Here is a 26430-nt window from a genome sequence, read left to right as displayed (position 1 = left end):
CGTTTGAATCTTTAGATTGCTGAACCTTCTCCTGTTCATAGTTAGCCTTTGAATACAGTGAGATTATTTGAATTATTAATTACATAATAAATTCAAAATAAATAGAATATAACAAATTCTATGATTATTTTTTTGTTGTAAAAGATGTATTTAAACTGGAAATGGAAATATATTGTTAGACTAGAAAATTTTACTATAAAGTACAAAATATACGTTGGGAAAAGCAAGATAACAGATGAGGCCAAAAACTGCATCCTAAATGTACCTGCATCTAGAGAGATAGGAGTACTAGTGTAACTACTGATTGACTATGTGATTCTATGTGATAGGATGTACTACTATGTGATAGGATGTATCTGGTAAAAGAACAGCAGAGAGGGGAAGAAATGAAGTGGTCTGAATCTAAGCAGTAATTTTTTAATTCTGATGATAAAGAGACTCAGTGAGTGTAAAATAGCACAGAAGAGAGAAAATCCAGTTATCAGCAAAAAGCCAGTGGAACTGCTGGTGGTAAGGCATCACTTAATCAAATAAGTTATTTCAAAAAATTAAGCAGACCAGAACAGAAGCTTAAAAGCTAACACTGACAAAGTACCAATCAAAGTTATCAGCAAACGTTAAATTGCTTTCAAAAACAAAATCCACTTCAAAGTTCACTATGCCAGTAAAGGGCTATTTCACCATAACATAGCAAGAAAGATGTATCCATCAACAAAAATGCTGAGCCCCAGGACAGTGATTTCAAGAGCAAGACATTTTGTTTTGATAAAAGTCCTGTCATCATTTTGTTGTGCTAATGTTTATATTCAAAATCAAACCATTTGTCATGGTTTTGTGATTTTTGGTTTTTGATATTCCACATCCTAACATCATGTGGAGCACTGGGAGTTTCACTGTTAATGCTCAAGTCCTGGGTACCTGCCCAGAAGAGAAGGAGAGCTACATTCCCCAGGGGACTTTGCAGTCAGGGAGAGGAGATTTAACTCCTGGCAAGGTCACCTGATGTGCTCTTTTTCATCTGCTCTTCATCATGGGCGCTTCTCCCGTCTCTCTGCTGCTCAACTGCACTGCGCATCTCACCTCAGCGTTGTGGTGAGGCCTATCCACCCTTTTGGACATTCTCTCTCTCATTATATTTGATTTATTAGCTTCAATTCTGATTATATTGTATTATTGTGTTATCTTGCATTCCGATACTATACTTAATAAATTAGTTTGTTTCTCCTCAGATCATTGCCGCTGTTTTCAATTATTTTGGGGTCCCCTGTTTCCTTTTTTTCTGGAGGCACGGATCTGCAGATCCTTCCGCCCTGCTGGTCACGGAACCGGGCCGAACCAGCCCGTAAACCGTTGACATCATACAAACTAACATCGGAATCTGTGAAACATTTCAGAAGTACAGAAATGCAGTCTTCAGGAAAATGACTTTTCTAAATGTTAATGATTTACAGGAGCTCAGATTAGTTATTTGTTTACTAAATAACTTTAATTTTTTTTTTTTTTTTTACTTTGTTTACTTTGTAATTAGTTTGATTATTTTATTGGGAAGATTTTCCACTATTAGTAGCTTAAAATAACAGAAAAAAACTACCAAAGTTGGTAGTTTAACTTCTAGCCAAAAGCATAATAATTATGTTTATATGATTTCTGACAGATGCTTTTCTTACTTTTCTAACTTCCTTACAGACTTGTCTGTTCAAAGGCGTGTGGGGTTTTTTTTGTTTTTTTTTGTTTTTCTTTTTTTTCTGTTTTTTTTTTTTTATTTAAATAATATGTACTATTTAATATAGTATTTAATTAACTTTATATAAAACTATAAATTTTTAGTTGTTTAATATTAATGTGTCTAATTATTACATTTTCTCTTTTGTTTTTCTTTAGCTAATGTAAAGCTTAAAAAGGAATATCTAGTCTATTTACATCAAATATTGAAGGTGTGAAAGAATTCAATTATCAATGTAAGAAAAAAAAGATACCTCTGGATAGCTATCATAGTAAGTTTGAGAAGCTACCAAGTCAGTAATATGAAGAAACAGCTTAAGATGATACCCCATTAAGCAAGGACTATTTCAACTGCAGCAGAACAGTGAGAAATTAAATAAATAAATAAGTCCACGTGTATTGTACATACTTTTCTCTTTTATTTGGTGCCAGTATCTCCACTTGTAGTAGAATGTGGTGCATTCAACTAACTCTCTAGTTATGTTCCTTATAGTTGTGAAAGAAACAGCTGCAATGACAGAACTAGAATTTTTGTGAGGTTCCTTGGTATGGATGATCTTTCTTAAACTTTTCTAAGAATCTGTGTGACAAAGGTTATTATGAAATGAATAAGAGTAAGAAATATTTTTCCTTCCCTTTTATACTGAATAGGCTCTGATTTCAAAAAAGTGAATTAATTTGGATCTGATTCAGAAAGGAACTATGAATGAAATTATGGCTTCATTTATGTCACTTGACTTTTATATAAGTGAAGTATTTCAAGATTTCATACAAAATGAATACATCATGCGTTGTCAGTACTCCTAAAAAGGAGGCGGTTTAAGTGGCTAAAGCAAAAGCATAGCCAATTAGGAAAAAGAAAATATAATTTCAAAATATCACTGATAGTGAAATTCCCACTAAACTTAAATAGTATTTTAAACACAGTCTTTAAGATGTCATTCAATTTATTACTGCTTTTGTTTCCAAAACTTGGATGAATTGTAAAATTATAACATTTTGGCATGTCCCATGGAGAAGTCAGAAAATTAAGGGCATAAACAATAGGAAAATTAAAAATTAAAATAAGCTATGTAAATTGGGAAAAAATAATCTGAAATAGAGAAATGAAATTCAGTAAAAAGCATATATTTTATAAATAAACTTTACACAAACTATAGATGGTATTGTTATTCAGAGAAGATTGCTGATCCTCCGAACTATCAAGCCAAGTAAACTAGCAAGAAAATGAGAAAAGCTGACCTTGTGACAAAAAATATTCTACAGGTATTTAACCTAACTCATAAACAAGATTGAAGCAGTTTAAAGACATGTAGAAGGGAAGGCAAAGTGAAGGTCAGCCATCTGTGGAAGATGCAATAAAGACTGTGACTGGGTGGAAGAAATTCATTCCATGTATACTTAAAAGCCTATAATGCATGACTGATAGACATTGCAGAGGAAGGAACAACACAACAGAAAGAAGGTCCTGACCTAATGTGAAGGATCAGAACTGAAATCTGAGAAACAACACAAGAACCTGGAACTGATAAAATCTTATTCAACTGTAGTTTTACTTATTTACAGTAGCTATAAATTGAATTCAGCACATTCCAACAGACAACATCCCTTACATGAGTAGCTAATCTATTCATTCATGCTTTTAACCATCGCAGTGCACTAGAGCATAGGCCCTTCCCCTCACTTCACTATCCTCATCCCTTATTCTTTTTAGTCAACTTCTGGATGGGACCGAAAGTACTCTTGATGAGCCAGCCTGACAGAGGAGTGGCATCAGCCTTCAACCAATATACTTTCTAAATTTAAGCTCAGCTTCCATAGATGATTTCTTTTGATTTCTCCCAAAGCTATGATCCACTAAATATACAGAGTTTATGAGCTCTCTTCAGCTTGAACTGAAATGGAATATAAAAGGGTACCAACTTTTCTCACCTTCTGAATAACTACTTTAACACTGTCCCACACCATAGCCTTTTCTCTGTACTGGAAACAGGTGGAGTTGAAGTCTGGACTATTCAGTGAATAAATAATTGGTTGGATGTTTGTAGCCAGAGGGTTGGTGGTGGTGGCTTTAGGTCCAGGTAGAGGCAAGCTGTGAGTAGTGTCCCTGAGAGGTCCATGTTTGGACTAGTGTTTTTCCATGTCTTTCTCAGTGACTATGTGGATTGAGTGTTCTCTCAGAAATGTTGGTGTTAACACCAAGCTGAGTGGTGCAGTTGATAAAACAGAAGGAAGGGATACCATCCAGAGGGTTCTGAACAGGCTCAAGAAGTGGGCACGCAGGAACTTAATAAGGTTTAAAAAGGCCAAGTGAAAGGTGTTGTACTTGGGTTGAAGCAATCCCAGATATGTGTGCAGACCAAGAGAAGAACTCCTTGAGAGCAGCCCTGTGGAGAAGGATTCAGAAATCCTGAAATGATGTGAATGAAAGCTGGATGTGAGCCAGCAGTGTGCTCTTACTCTTGAAAAGACAGTAGTATCTCGAGTTGCATCAATAGGGATGGTGGCCAGCAGAGTGAGGGAGGTGATTGTCTCCCTCTATACTGCCCTTGGGAGGCCCCATCTAAAGTATTGTGTACAGGCCTGAGGCTCCTAGTACAGAAGGAATGTGAAGCTGTTGGAGCAGGTCTAGAGGAGGTCCACAAAGATCAGTGAGCTGGAGCACATCTCATATGTTGACACAACGGAAGGAAGGGATGCCATTCAGGGAGACCTCAAAAGACTCGAAAAGTGGGCCCAGATGAATCTAAAGAGGTTCAACATAACAAAGTGCAACATTTTGCACTTGGGCTGGAGGCATATATACAGTCTGAGAGAAGCAATCTTTCTGAGTAGTCCTGCAGAGAAGGACCTGTGGGTCCTGGTAGATGAAAAACTTAACGTGAGCCAGCAGTGTGCTCTTGCAGCTCAGAAAGCAAATGGTATCCTGGGTTCCACCAGAAGAGGGCTGGCCAATTGGGTCTGGGAGGTGATTGTCCCTCCCTACCCTGGGGGCCCTCTTGCGAAGTCCCATGTGGAGTGCTACATCCAGGTCTGGGGCCGCCAATACAAGAAAGACAGAGAGCTGTTGGAGAGGGACCAGAGGAGGGCCACAAAGATGATCTGAGGTCTGGAGCACCTCCTGTACAAAGATAGGCTGAGGGAGCTGGGCTTGTTCAGCCTGGAGAAAAGAAGGCTGCAGGGTGGCCGCATTGCAGTTTTACAGTACCTAAAGGGAGCATAGAAGCAGAAGGGGAGTCAATTCTTTACAAGGGCAGATACTGGCAGGACAGGGGGAAATGGTTATAAGTTGAGGGAAGGAAGATTTAGGTTGGATATCAGGGGGAAGTTCTTCACAGAGAGAGTGGTGAGGTGCTGGAACAGGCTGCCCAGAGAGATTGTGGATGCCCCGTCCCTGGAGGTGTTCAAGGCCAAATTGGATGAGGTCCTGGACAGCCTGTTAGATATGGAGGTTCAGTGTTCACAACCAGTTATAGTATTTAGGACAATAGTGTATTCACTTTCCAAACAAACAAACAAACAAAAACAGCTTGATATGAAGAGGACATGCAAGGTAGTTGCTTAAAGCAGCTGGTAAACCAAGCTATCAACTGGGATGAGAGCTGCTGAAGATGTATCTCAGGTATGTGGAACAGCAGTTTTGCAGTTGTTAGCAAATATACTCTCTAACAGCAACACTAATAACTAACCTTAAAATCCCCATAGGAACAACAAAATCCATTCTTCTAGACATAATTTTCATTCCTTTCCCCTGACTTGAGTATACTCAATCATCTGCTCTTGTTGCAATAGCAGGCTTATACCTAACACTTCACATTTTCTCATGTTTAGGACAGAAAAATTCAGTTTGTCTACTTGGTTGCAAAGCCTCTGTGTCTGCTCTGCTGAATGGATAAATCAAGATAAGTAACACAGAAGAATCCTACTTACAGATGAAAGAAAACATGTCTTATTAGCAAAACAAATAAAAATTACTATATTTATTTCTTGACTAGGTTACAACCATAAAAGCTTGACCTATAGGACAGAAGAAAAACAAAACAAAACAAAATAAAACAAAATGAAACAAAAACAAACAAACAAAAAAAAACCCTATTCATATTCCAATCTACAACAAAGAAGGAGAAAAACACTAAGATTGTTAGGTACTTCCTGATAATTTCTTCCTGATATGCTAGATCCATTTCAGTTGTGATGATCAGGTGTCAGTTACAGTTATCATCAGTATGCAGAAGAGGCTCTATTAATACTACTCTTTACTAATGGTGTCCTGGAGAACTCTGAGATCTAGCAAGACTGCTAAGGAAGCAGAAGAAATAAATGAAAGGTAATATAGAAGGATTTATGAAGTGTGGTAGCAAAGTGGAAGTACCTGTAAGTGTTATTCCTATCTTCCCTGTACCAATGTTTTCCACCATTATTTGAAGGCTTTGTTTCAAAATAGGTGCGAAGGCAGTACAGTTTCCTAGATGGACAGTGCAGGGACATTGAATAAAAAAAAATAAAACAAAATAGTAATTGAGGATGCATTCATCTACAAGGTGATCTACAATTATCTACCTTGTATTTTCTTTCATTTTTAGGGTTTTCTTATCTTTTGTGTGTGTGTGTGTGTGTGTGTAAATTTTTTGTTGGTGGTGGTTTGTTTCTTTGTTTTCCTGATCACGTAACATCTGATCAGCATAAATTCTGACACTCCTATCCACCCTCATGAATTAGTGCTTCTGACCAGATTTGGTTCTCGTCCTGGCGTCCCTTACTTGTCAGCCAGGTTTGTGTTCATGCATGAACTTCCTTATGGTTTCCTTCTTTTCCTGTTTTTGCTTGCTGCGTTAAAATGGTTCTTGACTAAACTCAAGGAGCAGACAATCTCCTTACACATAGCCTTGCAGTATTGTTAATTAAACCATAGTTTTAGCTTTCTAGTGTAAAGTAGGTTGAATCTAGGCTTACTTTTTTACTGTGGTAACTGTTGGGCTGTTTATATAGATAGTTATATGCAATTCTGGAAATGTCAACTTGTTGGAAAAGTAGCTGCAAAGAAAGGGTATTCTCTTCTTCCCACACTGTTAATTATGAATCAGTATCCAAAGAGTGTTTTATACATCCATTTAACACAGCTGCTTTGTTAAACTTCTGTAGAGGATGATTAGTGTCATACTGTTTGTGACAGCTATGTAATGAGAAATAATCCTCCATCAGGCAGGTTTCTTGTTATAAAACTTCTCTTAGAGTGTGCCTCCTAGAGATTCTCTTGTTTTGTTGTTGTTTTTAATTTTCTTTTTTACAAACGCTACCTACTTGTGTGTAAACACTGGAGTTAATCTTAATGTGGGTTTTTTTTTTTTCGTCTGTGAATAAGGTTATTTATGTGTATATATGCTAATATGACTATGTTAAAAATAAAAAATCACTGAGATTAGTTATGATGAAAATGGTAAGAATAACAGACTAAGCCCTTACTCCCCATTTTCTCTACAGCTAAAGGTAGTCTCATGAATGTTCAGAATATATATACGTATTTATATACATATATTTATATATGTATGTATATACATATACATACACAGTTTTTGCTACTAATCATAAATAAGAAATGCAGTAGATGCAGGTAAGAAGGGTATTATGAAACTACTTCAGAGTAGCTGATACTCTTATGTCTTTCCTGTGTCTCTTAAATAATCTGCTTCTATGGGTGTTCTCGGTGTTATGGAACGCAAAAACAATCATTTAAAATGATAAGAAGTTGCTAGGTTAGCTTTCTGATCTATAAGCACTGCTGTAAGCTTTCCTATGAAATGAACTGTATATCCTTATCAGCAAGTTGGAACTGGGGTGGCCTTCTTTTCCTGATTTGATCAAACTGGTGAGGGCTCTAGACACTGCCATACAGTTATCATATACTTAGATGAAATTGAGTTGTGGTTTCAAATACAGAAAAAAAACACCTGACCTATGTTATAGAATAGAACCACAGAAAAAAACAAGACAAAAGAAAATTTTGTTTACTCTGAAAAATGCTGTTTACAACAAACTTGTGTAATTATGACTGAATAATAGGAACTAATATTTGAGTAAACAGATATTTTTCTGTCAAAATCTTGTTTCTGCAGTATCAGACATGACTGGTATAAACTGATAAAATGCACGTTAATACGTATACAGTAGTCTAGCTGTACCTCAAGAAAAAGCAAGAACAACAATCTCTGAAGCCATTAAAAATGTTTAGAAATCAGCCATTGAAAGGTTTAGTACTGTGCAGGATGTTTTCAGTTTTAAGGATTTCTTTTGTTTGCTTTGTTCTTTGTTGTGAACTGGTAAGTTTGGTCGTAGTATGTCTAATATGCTTTAACTGAATTAATTTCAGTCTACAAAAAAAACGAATCTACAAGTTTTATCCATTATTTACCACTCACACCCTCCACAGTAACACGATCACATATAACTCTCGGTGGATTTATAAGACATCCTGAATGAGACAATAGTTGGTAGGAATTCATGGATATTATTTTCCTTGTTTCAGAAAACATTTTTTTTTCCTTTTACTTTCTAAAGAGAGGGGATTTCTACTCAGTGCTGGAATAACCTGTAATGTCCTACAAGACAAAGGTGGATTCTGAATTCAAGGAAAAGCCTGTCATTTTGAAGCAGCCTGTAATGCTGAAATAGAAGTTTGTGTTGTTTCCGGAAATTGAGATGAGAGATTGCTCATTGCAGTGTGTATGTGTTCCAGTGGGCTTGCACAGGAAGATAGGGGTTCTTAATCAATCCTAGACTAAGTTGATACCACCTTTATAACAATCTCTAAACATGTTGCAAATCAAATTGGATCAGGCATTAATAAGGTAAAGAGAAGCCATCTGTTGCGTAACTGTGATGAAGAAATGTGAATGGTGAAAGAAAAAAGCAGCATGTTGCTGTACCTAGACATGAGGCTGGTCCTCTGTAAAGGAAATGAAGAAAGCTATTAGTTAAGAACTATTTCTGCATTCTTCAAAATAAACAATTAAAGGATGGAAGGGCATATTATTTCCCTATCTTTTAGTGTCAAGAAATTGAATGCAACAATAATAATAAATAAAAAAACAGTATTCAGTTTAGTGGAAAAACAAACAAACTATTGAAAGTGCTGTCATAGTAACAGTATTACCTAGGGAAAAATACCTTAATTTAAAACACCAGAGATTTTCAACTTATACTGATATAAACAGAATCTGAGAAGGTTATGCAGAAAGGTTAACCAAACTCCAAAATGACAAATGTTATAAGAAATGCATGAGAGCATCTAAACACTGTGTCATCTCATTCCTCCACACAATATATGTATATGATTTCTCCACAATTTCATTTAAGGCAAAAATAATATGCTTTTTTTCCCCCGTATAAATATTTTACTTCCCTATTTATTATCAGATGTGTGAAATAAAGAAGTGAAGATTTAGATTTCACTGTTTTGGACAGGTAGTGTTTGCCTCTATCTCCTGTCAATAGATAGTAAAACATTACCTGTTTTACAAGTTCTGCCATAAGATCACTTAGTTTTCTTCTGTATTCATTCTCTTTAAACATTCTCATCTGCAGATTAATCTCCAAAAACACTTTTTTTTTTTTTTTTAAACTGTATTTTACATCCAGCAAAGTGTTCTGAAACCTTTTCCTATTAATTAGAACATGTGAACAGTAGTTGCTAAGCACTGTTAACTTTCAAATAGAGTAGAAGAGTTCAGATAGAACTTCCTTCAAAGGTCATCAAGTCCAACCACTTGATCAACTTCAGGGATAAACAAAAGTTAAAGCATATTACTGAGGAGATTATAAATGCTCCGTGAGCACTGACAGGCATGGCACAACAGCCATCTCACTAGAAATCCAGTTGCAGTGTTTGACCACCCTCACAATGAAAATGTTTTTCCTAGTGTTCAGTCTGAACCTCCCCTGCCTCAGCACTGTGCCATTCCTCTGTGTCATAGGTTCACAGAATCTCCAGTCTGTCCAGCTCTTGCTGAATGGCAGCACAGCCTTCTGGTGTGTATGTCACTCCTCCCAGCTTTTTATCATCAGCATACTTACTGAAGTTGGACAAGGCCATCAGTGAAGATATTGAACAAGGCTGGACCCAGCACCAACTCCTGGGGAACTCTCCTTGTCACAGGTCTCCTACCAGACTCTGCCCCACAACTCTTTCAGCTCAGCCAGTCAGCCAGTTCTCAACCCACCTCAGTGTCCACTCATCTGTCCCACACTTGCTCACTTTTGTTATAAGGATGTTGTGGGAGACAGTATCAAAAGCCTTGCTGAAGCCAAGGTAGATTACATCCACTGCTCTCCCCTCATCTCCCCAGCTGGAGATACCATCACAGAGGTTGGTTGAGCGTGATCTTCCCTTGGTGAATCTATGCTGACTATTCCTGATTACCACCTTCTCTTCCAATTGCTTGGAGATGGCATTTAGAACAAGCTGTTCCATTGTCCTCCAGGGACAGAGGTGAGACTGACTGGCCTGTTGCTTCCTGGATCCTCCTGCTTGCCCTTCTTGAAGATCAGAGTAATGCTGGCTATCCTCCAGTCTTCAGGCACTTTTTCTGTTCTCCAAGACCTGTCAAATCTGATAGAGAGCGGTTCGGCAGTCACCTCTGCCAGCTCCTCAGCACAAATGGTTGCATCCCATCAGGAACCATGGATTTGTACACACTGACACCACCTAGACACTCCTGGACCACCCCCTACTCAGTCAGAGGGAAGCTCTCCATTTCCCAGATTCTCTCTTCCCTCCAAGGTCCAGGAGTCCTAGTCTTCCTTTTGATGTTAACATACTTAAAAAACAAACAAACAAAACAAGACAAAACAAAACAACAACAACAGCTCCTTCACTAGCTACAGCTCCAGTATTCTCCCTGTATTCTCAATGTGCTTCTAATGGCATGGGTTTGGACTACTTTCCAGACCCTCACCTCTGTCTGGCCTGAGAGCCTCAAATCTATTACTCAGGGACACTCCAGGAAAACTGCAGGGGTTGGTGAGACAATGGGTGCTGGGGGCGATGTCTCCTGCTTTCAGCAGCCATGAGGATCCAGCCCCTTTCCTCTTGTGCGTTGTCTAACCCTGCATGTGAGCAGCTGGATTGGCTACTTCCACTTGCAGGGACTTAGGAGGAGGCTGCGTGTCTGCAGAGGGAGTAGATTCACACCTCCTGCTATCTGTCTCCCTCAGAGATCCCTGAGAGCCCCTCAGTCTGTTGATCTCTCTGCAGCCAGGCCATCTGCTCAAGGAGCTCCTTGAGCAGGACACACTTGCAGCCATGACAGCCCTCTCCTCCCTCAGAACCCACGGAGATCTCCAGATTACAGAGCTCCACACAGTCAGTAGGGGTTGTCCACCTGCATGCATGAATGAGACCAGAGAGGCTGTGTTGCTGCCTCAGCCCAGCCACTGCGGCAGATGTCCATCACGATAAATAAAGAGGCAGTAACACCCTAGAGTTCTCAGAGGAGGGGAGAGAGAAGAAAAGAGGACCCTCCTTGACATGCATGAACTGCCTGTGCTAACTGCCAAGCACGCCCTATTTGCACATCTGGTTCACTGCGCTCAATAAAGGCTGCATTTATACAGGCAGGGGGTTTGGCTGCTGTTACTCCTGCCTCTGCCCACACTGTGTCAGTGCCCACATCAGCACAGGCATGGGTCCTGCCTGCTCAGGGTGGGCTGTGCTGACCAAACAGCTCTGCACAGTGGGTCAAGCCACAGTTTTGGGGGTTGTTTCTGATTTACCTCTGTGCTAGGATCCCTCATTGCAGTCAATTCATGAAGGGTCCTTGCTAAAATGGTGGAATTGATGCTCTTGATGGGCTTTAAAATGCTTCTCCATTACTAGGGAGAAGCGTTCTGCACCTCCCTCCCTGTTCCCCTTTGGGGAATCAGAGGAATCAGTGAGGTCACCTCTTAGCCTCCTTTTCTCCATACTAAACCAAAATTTTCTCATCTCCTCCTTATAAATTTTTTTCACCAGCTTTGGCCTTCTCTGGATGCTTTCAAGGACCTTAGAGTCGTTTTTATGTTGTGAAAACCCAAAACTACAAGCAACATTCAAGGTGAGGCTACAACAACACTAAATATAATAGGAGAATTGCCTCTCTTGATCAGTTGTGCTATGTTTAATGCACCCCAAATGTGTGGCTTGCCCTTTTGGCTGCTAGGGCAAACTGCTAGCTTATTCTGAGCTTGTTGTCAGTTGCCAACCCCAAGTCTCCTTCTGTTGAGCTGCTTTTCAGTCATGAATTTCCCAGTTCCTACTTGTGTCTGGTATTACTATATCCCATGTACAAAATCTGGCAGAATTGTATTTTTTATAATATGAATTTATTTGTTGATATTATATTTATATTATTCACAATGTAATGTCATCACTTATTAGTATATTTTTTTTAACATTATGTGATGTTTTTATCTCCTTTTGTTTGCATCATTTTGTATTGATATCGGATGTAATGGTGTAGTCCAGTACCTTAGCAGAAATTCTTGAAAACAGTAGCAGTGATCAAAGGATATGGATAATCATAAGTTAAACTGGACATTTCAAAGCACTGGGGGTAATCTCAGAGTTCTTTGAAAGAAGGAGAATAGCAAGAATATGAATACTTTCAAGATTACCAAAGTTATCCCAGTGTAGATGTTTAAATTAACTAGCCTTGTTGTTATGATGATGTCTCCATTATGTTAGTAAGTGCTCAATGGGATTAAGAAAAAATACATCAATTATTGAAGTTTCTTGAATCTCCTAGTTACTATGAAAAAGAATGATTTATTAGTACTAGTAAACATAAGCTGTACAAATACAGATACTTTATAGGGTCATTTCTTATGAAATGTGATGCTTTAAAAAAATACTAAAATTTCATGATAATTTCATGCTGTGATTCATACTTCTTACTAATAAATATTACTAGTAAATATTACATACCTTCAGGAGAGAGATATAGAAGCTGAAATGAAGAAGAAAAAAAAAATTATGAAGCAAAGCTTTAGGCAATCATGAAGCGTTTCAAAAGAGATAGAAAGAGCTAGAAGGAGTTCAAATAGAAATGCTATTGCTTTAAGAAGTAAGTAGAGTTAGTGAAATGAAAACAGAGGTACTGAAGTCAGAGATAGACATAAATGTGCAATAGATATATGAGGAAGATGAAACAAAACAACAGACTGCAGTCAGGTTTTTTGTTTGTTTGTTTGTTTAAAAAAAGAATATTGAACTCTTTTTAACTATCTGTTTTAAACAGAAAGACTGTAAAGCAGAAATTTCAATACAAGATGAGAATTAGAGAGTGAAGGGAAGATATTAATTCTTGCTTATCTACTTAAAATTTATGTAAAGAAATTGCTTTTTATTGTCTCTTAAAGCAGAAAGCAGTACTACAGGGAGCACAAGGATGGGGTGATTAGGATGAGTGAAAGAATGGAAGAAAAAAAGGAGAAAAAAATCAACTTCACCAAAATATCAGGGGATCTTTGTATCCATTTTAGGAGATTAAGATAGTTGTTGTTCCTTATTTAACCTCCTGGAACAAATGTGTGGACTAATTTTAGATTCTCACTGTTCAGAAATAGACTATTGAGACTACGGTTATGAAGTATTACCCTTGCACAGATATTCTGAAAACCTTTGATTATGACATATCATTGTAAACAGCAGTTTTTGCATTTCAGAAGTAAAGCTTTTTCATAAATGCATCTGAGGTCTTATGTTCTGGTAGAAAATCATACTAATCTGATAAATAATCTGATATTCCAAATAAAGATATTCCAAAAAAAAAGATATTCCAAACAGCAAGGATGCCTAGTTTGAGTCCTCGTACTTACATGGCAGCCTCTTTTGCATTGGGAATTTAACTTAGTAACTAAGAAGCTTAAACTCTCAAAAAGCTCTCAAAAGATGAGAGGTCAACCTTCAAAAAGCATCAAAAATAGGAGAAAAATCAAATCTGTCATGATAAACAGACACTTTTTTTTTTTTTTATTTAAACTTTTCATTGTGAAATAAGGTACAGGCCAAGATTCTTAATCTTTACGATTCAGAAGAGACTAAACAGACTCAGTGACTCATACAACAGCAATTACCACAGATTTCGTTAACAGCGACCAAAGAAGACAGTAATGGTCACTATGAGACACAAACAGTATGGTCAAAATTTGTCCTCTAATACAGATAAACTGCAATTTTTGTAGAGTTTATACGTTTGATTGTACCTTCTTTACTGGTACTTTGAACTTCACACTGATAGTATTTTGCAAGCACTTTCTAGAGTGGAAATTCTATTTATCTTACTAAATGATTTGCACTGCATAATAACACATAGCGTACTACTGCTCTGTACTAGTAAAAAAATAAAAAATTGTGGAACATCTTGTGCAGTAGATTACAAGCAAGGACAAAATTTAAAGAGTTGTCGTTGACTGGCTTATATCTACTGGGCAAAAATAATCCTTCCTGATTTATGATAAGAGAAATGATGACTTTATTAAGGACTTGTTCATGCTCATTTTTCAAAATATATACTACATGTGATCATATATTACTGAGGTTTTTTTTATGCTTCATTTGTACTGTGAAACACACATCATTTGCTTATCCCATTAATTTTGTTCTGCAAAATGAAAATATTAGGTCATCAACCTAATATTACAAGTTCTGTAAGCCAAATTGGAAGAGTGAAACTGAAAATACAGTGGATTATTTCATATTTCCAGTATATACAATACTTTTTAGCTGTTAACTGTTTAAAGGCCCTTGTCAGTACCACTTTGCTTATGCTAACTCCATAACTTGTCTAACTTTGCATAATGAGTCAAGAGCTGGAGCTCGCTGAAAAATAATTATTTTTTTTCACTGATGTAAGGATCTAAGTTAATATTAGCAGTATTTTTGGTGTAATTCTGATTTTTACAAATACTTGCACTGGCCCAATTTAATGTTGTGATAAATCTCCATCATTTCAAAAAACTTGTCAATATAGTTTATTATTTACCATAAATATTCTGAAATCTCTTTGAAAAGCAATTTATATTCTCATGTGATTGATGTCTGCTACGCATAGCACTAACACATTCTGATATTCTCTTGAATTCATCTTTCTATGAATTGTCCAATCCTTTGCAGTATTAATGGTGTTCATCCACATAGAGATGTGAATGCTCTAGAACATATATTTAATCCATGATTGTACCTGCAGAAATACATCATCAGTGCTCTTATGTAATATTTCATTTACTAATCTGTTAAGTAGGCCCTTGAATCACAGAATCGCAGAATGGCCCGGGTTGGAAGGGACCTCAGGGATCATCAAGCTCCAACCGCCCTGCCACATGCAGGGCCAACAACCTCCCCATTTAATACTAGACCGCGTTGCCCAGGGCCCAGGGCCTCAGTCCAATCCTTAAACACCTCCAAGGATGGGGCATCCACAATTTCTCTGGGCAGCCTGTTCCAGCACCTCACCACTCTCTCTGTAAAGAACTTCCCCCTGACATCCAACTTACATCTCCCCTCCCTCAACTTAAAACTATTTTCCCTTCTTCTGCCATTATCTACCCTATCTAAGAGTTGACTCCCATCCTGTTTGTAGGCTCCCTTTAGGTACTGAAAGGCTGCAGTGAAGTCACCCTGTCTTTTTTATAACCACAGTTAATGCCTCTTCATTTGGAGGAATCCCAGGCATCCATATAGACTGGAAGGAATGGTCCTTGAGAGCAGCCCTGTGGAGAAGAACCTGGGAGTCTTGACAGATAAAAAATTAACATGAGCCAGCAGTTTGCCCTTGCGGTTCGGAAAGCAAATGTATCCTGGGCTCCATCAGAAGAGGGGTGACCAGCAGGGACAGGGAGGTGATTGTCCCCCTCTACTCTGCTCTTGTGAGGCCCCATCTGGAGTGCTGTATCCAGGTCTGGAGCCCCCAGTACAAGAAAGACAGAGAGGTGTTGGAGAGAGTCCAGAGGAGGGCCACCAAGATGATCAGGGGACTGGAGCACCTCCCCTACAAAGACAGGCTGAGGGAGCTGGGCTTGTTCAGCCTGGAGAAAAGAAGGCTATGGGATGACCTAATTGCAGCCTTTCAGCACCTAAAGGGAACCTACAAACAGGATGGGAGTCAACTCTTAGATAGGGTAGATAATGGCAGGAGAAGGGAAAATGGCTTTAAGTTGAGGGAGGGGAGATTTAGGTTGGATATCAGGGGGAAGTTCTTTACAGAGAGAGTGGTGAGGTGCTGGAACAGGCTGCCCAGAAAGGCTGTGGATGCCCCATCCTTGGAGGTGTTCAAGGCCGAATTGGATGGGGCCCTGGGCAATCTGGTCTAGCATTAAACGTGGAGGTTGTTGGCCCTGCCTGAGGCAGGGGGGTTGAAGATTCGTGATCCTTGAGGTTCCTTCCAACCCAGGCCATTCTGTTATTCTGTGATTCTGTTATTCTGTGATTCTGTGATCTTAAGTAGTACTAACTGCCTTATGTTTAGGAAATTGAATGAAAACTGTGTCTGATAAAGGTGCTTCTATGAAGATGTTTAGGTCTAAATGCCTTAACCTACAGCTTCCTACACTGAAAACATGCATATTGCAGGAGATATCAGGACAGATTGAAAAAGATTTAAACTAGATCTGAAGGAGGTATTGGATAAAACTGTGCTTACCAGTGATATGCTATGAGATGGCATGCCAAAACTGCAGGGACTGTGTGCTAGCAAGATCTGTCAATCATTGGTTGGTTGTCAATCATTAGTTGGATGACCCAGGCCTTCATTTTTAGGGCAAATTCTCTTCAATACTTTTATAAATTACAGAGCTGGCCAATCACTAACCTCTCCAGTCCAGCAGAAATGGATTTGGGGTTCTAGTTGATATAAAGTGTGCCCTGGAGGCTAAAAGGTCCAACTGTACCCTGTGATGCATCAGGCACACCATTTCTAGCTAGCCAAGGGAAAGGCTCTATCCTGCTGTTCTGTGTGATGAGGAACAGCTGAAGTCACTTAGTTTGTTCAGCCTAGAGAAGAGACCAAGGGGAAATCTCATCTTATTCTACTGCTTTTTCATCATAGGAGCAAAGAGGAAGGCACTCCTCCTCTCGCTGGCACACCTAAAGACATGACCTGATGGAAGCAGCATCATGTTGGGTACCAAAAAAAGGTTTATCATTGAGAAGATGGTGAGGACCTGGAACAGTCTCTGCAGGGAAATCGTCATGGTGCTACATCTGATGGAGTTCAAAAAGCTTTTGAAAAATGATCTCAAGACATGTGGTTTACTTTTTGAGTAGTTCTGTAGGGAGCCAGGAACTGATAATACCCGTGCATCCCTTTTGACTGATTCTAGTTTGCTGTTTATCTCATTTACAATCTCCACATATTCTATTACTGACTAGTACACATGCACATCCATGTGAGACATGTGTCCAACTCCAACCAAAAATAGGATTTTGTATTTTTCATACTGTATATTAACTCATTTCCATTTTATGTTCTTAATAGCCACAAGAGTACATTTTTATAGTTCTCTTTATTTCATTGAAATGATACATCATCTGGAAAGGCTGACAAATACTGGATAAAACTGGCACATTGTTTTCAATTTTGGGTCATATATACTAAGCCTTTTTGTTCTTGATTGCTTTAAAAGTGGATTGCCTTAATAGCTACATCTTGTGCTTATTTGTACATACATAGTTTCCTATGAGAAGTATACTTTCAATCTCCAGAGCCAGTGTATATGCATTAAGATAGACATTTCAAATGTTTTCAGACTTAGTGAATATTCTCTATCGAAAAAGTTTTCATGACATCTTGGCTTTCATAGCAATGTTTCATAATTACAAATACATATTTAAAAATGATCTGCAGCTCTCTCATTGGATCAGAATGCTGAACTTTGGTGGCACATAAATGTATACCAACTTCACTAGTATCTATTACACCTTTGAAAAGCACACTTTTAAATGAACAGATCCGAAGATAGAATTATGAACATCTACTATTGAAAAAATATGCTTTTTACATTTAAATTTTGATTAAAAGTATGTAATTCTCGTCTTAACTACCAAATAAAAAATATTTAGTTAAGCACTAAAATGTAAAAGTGTTTCAAATGTTCATTAAAAGCCAGTGATTTGAAGTAATTCATTCATCAAAGGGAGAAGATACACCGTTTTCTTTCACACTGTTGTTCCAATATGTTTCAATTTTTTCATCTGAAGGTTTGTCTCAAATAGCCAGAATACTTTGTCTTTTCAGTTCAAGCCTTTCTGCTTGAACTACCACCAACTGTGATAATTAAAGTTGCTGTTGGTGGTGATTTGTAGAAAAATTTACTGTCTTCCATCAACTACAGCAACTAATTCAAGACAATAAGTTAATAATACATTCTATTCCCCCTCACTCGCCCCCCCGCTTAGGATATTGTTACTAATATAACTGTAAAGAGGGGATCAATGGCTAGAATAATAACTAGGTGGAACAGTGCTAACCACAGAAAAGAACTGAATCAAATAATGTAGAGGAAAAATATTGAAAATTTGAAGTCCATTGCTGTTTTCTGAAAATGTATGCTACGGCATAAGTGATCAAAATTATGTCTTCCAAATGTTGATTAGCAACATGGTAGAGATGAAAAATAGTTTTCCAGGTCTTCCCTTTTTTTTCTTTTTTTTTCTTTTTTTTTTTTTTCCCCTCTCAAACTGAGCCTTACGTTTCCCTTTTCCAGTTAGTGGGAATTTCAGTCAATTGCCACAACTTTTCAACTATAATGGACAGTATCTTAGCAATTTTGTCTGCCAATTCACTCAGGATCCATGGATGCATCACACATAGTCCCGTAGGCTTGCATACATTCATGTTCCTTAGATGGTCTTGAACCTGATCTGATGGGTGGTTCTTCATTCTCACAGAAAGCCTTTTTCTTCTGTGACTTAGGCAGTGCAGCTAGAGCACTTGCTGATAAAGAACGAGACAAAAAAGTCACCCGTCCTCATATCCTGGATAATTAGTTCTCCTATTTCCTTCAGGGGAGAGTCCACATTTTTCCTAGTCTTCCTTTTATCACTAACATACCCATAAGATTTCCTGTTGCCCTTGATATACCTGGCCAGATTTAATTACATCAGGGTTTTGCCTTTCCTAACCTGAGCCCTGACTACTCATATAGCTTTTCTGTTTTCCTCCCAGATTATCTGTCCTTATTTTCAGATATATTTCAGATTGGAAAGAGTCCAGGGGAGGGCCACAAAGATGGTGAAGGCCCTGAAGCATCTCTCCTATGAAGAAAGGCTGAGTGAACTGGGTCTGTTCAGCCTTGAGAAAAGAAGACTGAGAGGGGACCTGATGCAGGTCTATAAATATCTAAGGTGTGGGGGGCAGAATGGTGAGGCCAGGCTGTTTTCAGTGGTGAATGGAGACAGGACAAGGGGAAACGGCCAGAAACTGCAGCATCTGAAGTTCCACACAAATGTGCACAAGAACTTCTTTACAGTGAGGTGACGGAGCACTGGAACAGGCTGCCCAGGGAGGTGGTGGAGTCTCCTTCTCTGGAGATGTTCAAGACCTGCCTGGATGCCTACTTGTGCGACCTGGTGTAGGGAACCTGCTTTGGCAGGGGGGTTGGACTCGATGATCTCTGGAGGTCCCTTCCAACCCCTACAATTCTGTGATTCTGTGACATGTGTATTAAAACTATTTAATGAAGATACAATTGAGGATTGCTTAGTGTGAATGAGTTCCATAATTGCTAAATACTGTCAGCAAATTAATTCAATGAAGCTTTCTTCTATTTGATATAAGCAATGTTCATGTCAGACATAACAGGTCCATGTAAAGTATCTTCAACATTTTCATTTCTACTCTCAGAACTTTCTTAAGGAGTTAAATACATGCAAAGTTAGAACATCTGAATTATTGAGCAACAATGATTTACAGTGGAAGCATGTTTCTCCAGGTCTGCAAGACAGTAAAAGCCTTGAATTTCTGAAGTTCAGAAATGAGGTGAAAGCAGATAGCATGGAGCTAAATGGAACAACAAATAAATATGGTTATTGTTGTACAAAACCTTAGTGAAGTTGTTTTAACAAGCAGGAAACTGGAGGGTTTTTTTAAGTATATATAACACTACCAGAAAAAAAAAAAAAAAACAACAACACCTTTTTGCGTAGTAGTTACTTCTTTGGAATCAAGTGTTCAGAACTAAGTATTATTTTATTATTATTAAAGGGAATTGTTTGCACTTGATTAAAGTTTTCCTTTTTTGTATTTCAGTAGTTTGGCTCTCTGTTGAGAGATGGCTGTTAACTCTGAATGCATCTGTGGCAGCACCACTACATTTTTCATCACTAAAACATCCTCTCATTCCCTTTCTTGAGAGATGAATATTCCATGCCCTCTGGAGAAGAAGGAGGAGACATGATATCGCCTAATATGCCAATTTTTGCAGTCTTCAAGTGGATCAACTCACTTTCAGGTGAACTACACCTCAAGCAAGAAATTAAGCTTTGAGCAGCTTGGGCTTTTGAAATCCTTGAAATAACTGGTAAAAAACAAAACAAAACAAAACAAAACAAAACAAAACAAAACAAAACAAAACTTTAGGAATGGGACTTTTATTTAAAAGCAGCCAGACCTATGGCCTTTCTCTATGGAAGAACAATCCTAAGTCAGGAACTCCTCTGCTGCTCTCTTTGTAAGCCTTCTTTGCTCCTAACTGGAAAAGAATATAAAAGATATCGTTCATGAAGAAAAGATTGAAGATTCCTATTGTATCCATTCCAAATAGATTTTTTTTTTTTTTTTTTTTTTTTACTACAGAATAGAATAGCATAGAAATTGGGATCAAAATGTTATCAGATAATTCATTCCCAAACTGCAGCTCTGCATTTAGATTATATCAGTTTGTACCAAGACTAAAAGATGAATAAAATTTTGCCTTGTGATATGGTTTTCATGCAATTATGTCCTGAAGGACAATAGAGAACAAAGTTTTCAAATCCCTCAGCATGCATCAGGAACAGGCTAATGTTAAAAGATTCTAAAATGGAATTTCTTATTTCATCAGGAAGCAGACGTATGGAAAAATGTGTATTTCATGAAAGTAGTCCGTTACGATTTCATGATTTTTGGTTATCGTTATTCCACATCATAACATCATGTAGTGCACTGGGATTTAAAGAGTTAATGCTCCAGTTCTGCATACCTGTCCTAGAAGTGAAGGATGACTACATACCCAGAAGACTACATACCCCAGAAGACTTTGTGTTCAGAAAGGAAGCAAAGCCCCTGGCAATGTCACGAGACCATGCTTTCCTCCTTGCTGCTCGTCCCATCTACATGTCTCATCTCAGCATTAAAGTAAAACCTTCAGTTTTTGGATAATCCCTCTCATTTCATTCAATTCATTAGCTCCAATTCTAACTCTGTTGTATTATATTGTATTATAGTGTGTGATTACTTGTTCTTTGTCAGGGTGGGGGCCGGTCACAAGTGGTGTCCCTCAGGGATTGGTCTTGGGATAGGTGGTCTTCAACATCTTCATCAATGACGATGGCATCAAGTGCATCCTTAGCAAGTTTGCAGATGACACCAAGCTGAGAGGTGCAGATGATACATTGGAAGGAAGGGAGGCCATTCAGAAAGATCTGGACAGGCTCAAGAATTGGGCCCATGAAAACCTAATGAGGTTCAACAAAGTCAAGTGCAGGGTGCTGCACTTGGGCCGGGGCAATCCCAGGTACTTATACAAGCTGGGGAAGATTTCCTTGAGAGCAGCTCTGCGGAGAAGGACTTGGGGGTCCTGGTGAACGAGAAGCTAGATATGAGCCAGCAGTGTGCACTTGCAGCTCGGAAGGCCAACTATATCCTGGGCTGTATTAAAAAAGGAGTGGCCAGCAGAGAGATGGAGGAGATTGTCCCCCTCTATTCAGCTTTTGTGAGGCCCCACCTGGAGTAGTGCGTCCAGGCCTGGGGTCCCCAGAACAGGAAGGGTGTAAAGATCTTGGAGGGAATCCAGAGGAGGGCCATTAAGATGATCAGAGGGCTGGAGCACCTCTACTATGAGGAAAGGTTGAGGGAAATGGACTTGTTCAGCTTGGAGAAGGCTCCAGGGAGACCTCATTGTGGCCTCCATGTACTTGAAAGGAGTGTATAAACAGGAGGGGGAACGGCTATTTACAAGGGTAGATAGTGATAGGACAAGGGGAAATGGTTTTAAACTGAGACGAAAGGTTAAGGTTTGATATTAGGAGGAAGTTTTTAACTCAGAGGATAGTGACACACTGGAACAAGTTGCCCAAGGAGGGATCCCTGGAGGCATCCAAGGCCAGGCTGGATTGGCTCTGGGCCTGGTCTAGTAATTGGCGACCCTGCACATGACGGTGGGTTGAAACTCAGTGATCATTGTGGTCCTTTTCAACCCAGGCCATTCTATGATTCTATGATGATTCCATGATCTTGCATTCTGATATCTTATTTGGTTAATGTTTGTTTTGCCTCTGATCACTGCCGCTGTTTTGCCCATCTCTATATCCTTTTCTCTTACCCTTTTCTAATGCATGGATCTATGGGTCCCTCCACCCCACTAGTCATGGAACTGGGCCAAACCAGCCCATAAACTATTGACATAGTCTAATGTGTGTTTGCAGTTTTGCATAACCAGTTGTGTAAATACTTCCACTGGCAGCTATTGCCATAATTCTAGAAAAGAAGGAAATTGGGAGAAAGGAACCCCTGATTCTTTATGTTAGATATTAGTTTATTTAGCTCTTCTTTAGCTCTAAAAAAAGCTAGAAAAATGTCACTTGGAAAAAAATATATTTATTTTACTTGTAAATTTATCACTCAAATGAAAGCAAACAAACAAACCAAACCAACAAACTAGCTATGTCTTTTTCCTATCACAGAAGGATTTTCTATTATTTTATTTTATTTTATTTTTACTTTTTAACTCTGCTTGTCTGAAAAGTCAGGCACCAAGGGAAAGACTCAGAAAAAATTACGTAGATACCCTTCAGTACATTTTTGGCTTGTATGAGGTTTTATGTGTGGGTGACTAGAAGGTTCCCAGCATACTTCTAGTTTGATGAATTTCACTAAACATAGGCATAATCATGCTACCAATAGTGTGCAAGTTTACCTTCAGAGAAATGATATTCAGAGCTGGGAGCTATATAGTCATCTAACTGAACTGTGTTAGAAATTACATTAATGTTACAATAATTTATAATTACTGTAAATTAAGAAGAGAGGTTTTGTTGAGAAGTTAAAAAAAAAAATCGCCACCATGAAATGCTTAAATAGGAATTTACTCAGTGAAGTGTTATGACTTCTGAAGACTGGTTATAGTCTGCTGTTTAAGTAATACACATTTTCAAAAATTCAAAATCATTTATTCCTTCAGATCAGAGGAAATTTATGTGCATAGCTGTTATTAGCAATAATATGAATTATACAAGTCACTGCTGGCAGTATTATGTGCTTTAATAGACATCACACTAGCATCTTTTAAAATAATGAAATGATGAACTGGAGACCAAAACATGAAACTCTCAAATTGTAATGATTTAATACTAATAAATATCTAAGCTCCCTTGCTCTACTATTTCACTCCCTTTCTGCAGGTTGCAGGTAAGCAGGTAAGCATCTGCTCCAGTACCTCCTCCTCCTGTTCCTACATAGACCTTGGTGTAAGATTGTTTATATCATCTCACTACTCTCTCCCAGCAGCTATGGGGCAAGAGTTTTGTCCTTTAATATGCTATCACAGGGGTGCAAACAATGTCTCACATTGGCTCAGCTTTGATGAGTGGTGGGTTCCTTTTGTAGCCATCTGGAACTTTTATATAATCTGGAGCATCCGGACTCTTCTCACAGAGACCACCTCTGTGGAATTCCACTACCAAAACCTTAGTCCATAAGGCTAATATACTAGTAAAAAAATTAAAGCTCATGGTAATGTGTAGTTAAGCAATGAAATAGATTATGATGTGTAAACAAGTTCAGTAAGCAGTTAGACAAACTCAGAAAAAGAAATCTTGGAGAACTTTTCACTGCAAATATATCAACAATAGTTCAGAAAAATTTTGATTCTCGTGAGCCTCTGAAGTTCATTAAATCTCAGGGAACAGTACTATCTGTCACTGTATAGTTGGCCTTGTGTTCTGTTTTTCCTGGGAAATAAGTTATTTGATAATAAGTAATGGAACACTTGGATTAGACAGATATTCATTACGAATCAGTGTTTTTTAGGAACTCCTCCAGAGACTATATATTACCAATACAAACCAATGTTCAAATATGCTGAGTAGAATCAAAAGCTGTTGCTTATCTTTCCCCTATGGCATGTATCCAAATATACCCTGCTCCAAGTTTTGAGAAGTACATTTTATGTTATCTTTTTCTTTCTAGTTTCTTGATTAACTTCTCTATTACCCCGCCCCCCACCCCCCCCACCCCCCCACCCCCCCTTTTTTTTTTTAAGGTATATCTGATATATACCAGCAATTTTTAATACAATTTTCATTGCACATTATAAAACCGTCTATCTCAAATATTTTCATTTGTAAGCTTGCTAATGCTCCTTGCTGTGAACAACAAAGGAAATAAATCTTTTGTCCTTTTTTTTTTTTCTCAATAATTAAACATACTTACTAGCTATTTAATCTCAGTACTATGACCTGAATGTAAGATTGCTATTAGAAGAATAAAGATACTTCAACTTCTTTACCTTAATTAAAGTAAGATCAGACTGTACACTGTGCTAACTTTCTAGTAATTCTATACAGTCTCTATACACCAGAGAATGACTCTTCTTGTGCATGTTAGACATTCAGGATAAGGAAAAATGCCATCTGAATAGAATACAGATAATTAACCTAGAATGGAATTGTAACCTTCACAGCGTGTAGTGGGTTGGCACTGGCCAGGAAGCAGACACCCACACAGTCTTTCATTTAGTCCCCTCTTCTGCAGGTTGGGCAGAAAATAAAAGGAAGGCAGGAGACTCACAGGTTGACATGAAAATAATTCAATAGGTTAAAAAAAAAAAAAAAAAAAAAAAACACCGAAAAACCTGCATAGGTAAGAAAATTGAAGAAGGAATTTATTTGCTATTTTCCCTAGGAACACAGGCATTTAATTGCTTTTTGAAAAGCAGACTCACAGCACACATAACAGTTACTTGGCAAATATCAGAACCATAAATATACTCCCTTCCTCCTTGTTTCTTTGAAAATTTATTTCTGATGTCAATGTCACGTGATATGGAATATCCCTTTGGTCAGCTTGGAACAGCTGTCCTGGTAGTGTTCTCTCAGTTTTTTGTTGTGCACCCTCAGCCTACTTATTCTGTCTGTTTGGAGAGGGACAAGTGGCAAAGGCAGAATAAGAAACAGATAAAGCCTTGATGGCATACAAGCACTGTTCAGCAATATCCAATATATTAGCAAGTTATTAGATATCACAGCAGCACACAGGCTGCTTTGAAGAAAATATCTCTATTCAAGCCAAACACAGTGATTCCTGTTAACCAGAACTCCCTGAGCACTATGTATAAATAATTCCTCCTGACTTAGTAGAATTTTTCACTTAGTAACAAGTCTGGATGCTCTTCAGGATTGGAATCCCAATAAAAATTGTTCAGATATTCTGAGTGACTTTGAACTTCTAATGCAATTATTGTTACTCTGCTCCATTTTAAGATGTCATTCTGAATGTTCACAGATCCTCTTAGGAGTCACAGGTTTTGTCCGAGCAAGAAGCACAGGAACTCTATTTTTCATGATTGATTTTTGCAAGTTATCCAGGGTAAAGCAAAAGCTGTGAATATAAGCAAAGTATAAAATTAATTCACTGCTTCCCATCTGCAGGCAGATAGATGTTCAGCTACTTCCAGAAAAGCCAACCTCTATCATGTGTAATGGTTACTTGGGAAGACAAATGCCTTAACTGAACACAACACATTCCTCCTTCTATCTCTAGTTCTTATTGTTGAGTGTGACATTGTATGCTATATAATATCCCTTTCATCCACTAGGTTCACAGGCTCTGGCTTTGTCCCTTCCTAGATCCTTGTGCCTCTCCAGCTTCTCTACTGAAAGGGCAGCATGAGAAGATTAGATCTTGACTCTATGTAAGCCCTGCTTAACAATAGCTAAAGCATCCATATGATCTAAAATGCAAAGTATACCATTGCATGTCCAGCTATAGAGAAATTAAATCCATCCTTGACAAAATATTTCATGGAATACAAATAGTATCACCAATATGCAAAAATATGTTATTACAATATACTGAATAAAATCAGTACACATTTGAAGTCCTTTATTTCTACAGAGAAAAAGAAATTAAATTCTGCACAGATTGAAATACACTGATTATAAAGAGTGGCAAGGATAATAAGAGCATTAAATTGTGCAGAGTACCTCATAACACTATCATATTTTTAGTCTTTTTTGATTGCAGCTTGTAGCAGTCTAATTTAAATAAAAGAAATCAACTATGACTGTTGCTTATTTGGTTTCCATTTAATATCTGATTTGTATTTCCACATATGTGTAAAAGGAGAGATAATTGGGTCTTGCGAGAAAAATAGATATTAAAGTGCTCTGAGTCAAAGATAAATACCAAATGACAATTCTTAAGTATCACTCAATGTCATTTATTTCTTAGCAACAGCATCACATCGAAAGTCAAAGAAATT

The 26430-nt window shown here is 38.0% G+C and overlaps 1 long non-coding RNA gene across 2 annotated transcripts in view; it reads left to right on the top strand.

Moving 5' to 3' along the window:
• The first annotated feature begins 823 nt into the window (after positions 1 to 823).
• LOC128092124 (uncharacterized) overlaps positions 824 to 26430 on the top strand; it is a 126872-nt gene continuing 101265 nt past the window's right edge. For both annotated transcript variants that reach the window (XR_008211635.1, XR_008211636.1), the window contains exon 1: positions 824 to 1092. This is a non-coding gene — a long non-coding RNA (uncharacterized LOC128092124). The remainder of the gene's footprint in view (positions 1093 to 26430) is intronic.

Source organism: Tympanuchus pallidicinctus, unplaced genomic scaffold, assembly GCF_026119805.1.
Source record: "Tympanuchus pallidicinctus isolate F22 unplaced genomic scaffold, pur_lepc_1.0 scaffold6, whole genome shotgun sequence".
Classification (NCBI taxonomy): domain Eukaryota; kingdom Metazoa; phylum Chordata; class Aves; order Galliformes; family Phasianidae; genus Tympanuchus; species Tympanuchus pallidicinctus.
Note: the sequence above shows the minus strand (reverse complement) of the source record. Positions and strands in the feature narration are given on the sequence as shown.